At 41.9% G+C, this 1,269-nt stretch overlaps 1 long non-coding RNA gene across 1 annotated transcript; it reads right to left on the reverse strand.

Annotated features, from left to right (window-relative positions):
* Nucleotides 1-226: 226 nt before the first annotated feature.
* On the reverse strand, nucleotides 227-1,096 carry LOC310950535. The gene is made up of 3 exons (XR_014593298.1): nucleotides 1,074-1,096; nucleotides 476-593; nucleotides 227-366 (listed from the first exon to the last, which is right to left on the reverse strand). It is a non-coding gene; the product is annotated as an uncharacterized lncRNA (long non-coding RNA).
* Nucleotides 1,097-1,269: the final 173 nt, after the last annotated feature.

Consider the following 1,269-nt stretch of genomic DNA (forward strand, 5'->3'; position numbering starts at 1 on the left):
TATTCTTTCCTTAGGCAACAACATGCGAGAAAAGGAAAATAAGCTGGTTATAAACTGTATGAGCCAAGAGACAAATAACAATCACAACTTTAGATTATACTTTGCTTGATGAACTTTCAAAGATGAGAAGAAAAGCTGAGCAGTGTTGCTGCCGTCTCTCCCCCAGTTACAGGAACATGCCCAACGACATCAGCGGTGCCACCAGGAGCAGAAGACCAGCACTTGTGCCGCTGGCGCTGTTGCAGAAGTTTCCCTGACAGCACTTAACTTCTGAACCAACGCCTGGTATCTGTGTAGATGGTGTGCTTAAGCATATCGCTTTGCTGGCACAACCCTTCGTAGTCAGATTTTGATCTCCTACAGTCACTGAAGGGAGGATAAAAATGTTCATGTCAGAGCTGTAACACATCTACTAGAATCACCAAACCTCCCTCTGAGTAAATATGTGGAACAGACAGATGGATGAAATAAATGCCTGTTACGTGATGTCGTGATGCAGCGGTCTTCGCTCCCCTCACAGTTTACAGTTGCGATGCAATTTACACCGTCACATCTGAAGCACTTCTTACCATTTGGAGTGGATTTGCTGGGTTCTGTAATAGAGCAAACATTATTCCTATTGTTTGGAGATGTAGAGGGGAGTTGAGGGGGGCCTGCAATGCACCAACAGCTTATAGATTAACAGATATAAGAAGTGCAAATATTTATGACAGTTTTCGTCCATTATCTGATTATGATATACAAGGAAATAAGATTTCCCTCTTTCACTTACACACACACACAGATGCATTGTGGTAGTTGGGAGTATCATGCCCTTGGGCGCCCTATAGCAGATGGTAATAAAGGGAAAGTCATTTTACCTTGGCTTGTCTTGGCATTTGAGTATTGTATCTGAAACAATGTCAGCTCTTAACTTATTGTCTCAACTTCTGTTACATGGACTGGTGTGTGAAATGTCAACACTAACTGACTTTTAAGGAGAACAGTTTTTACGTTTTTAAGCTTTTCCTCATGCAACAAAAACAGGTCTCAGTGCAGAGAGGCATCTGAATACAAACAAGCAAGGAAGTTACCGGGAGGAGGTTGGGTGTTGCAGAGATCAGTTTTACAACACTTGCTGATATATACGGATTTTGCAATTGCATAGTTGACCGATCCTTCGAAACACTCTTCTGGCAAAACACAGCGTTTCAAATTGATATCAGAAAGTTTTGCACCACCTGCAACAAAAGAAGAACCTTTGTAAACTGAGTTGCTTCCAAACAGTTT

This window comes from Echiichthys vipera (assembly GCF_963691815.1).
Source record: "Echiichthys vipera genome assembly, chromosome: 8".
Lineage (NCBI taxonomy): Eukaryota > Metazoa > Chordata > Actinopteri > Perciformes > Trachinidae > Echiichthys > Echiichthys vipera.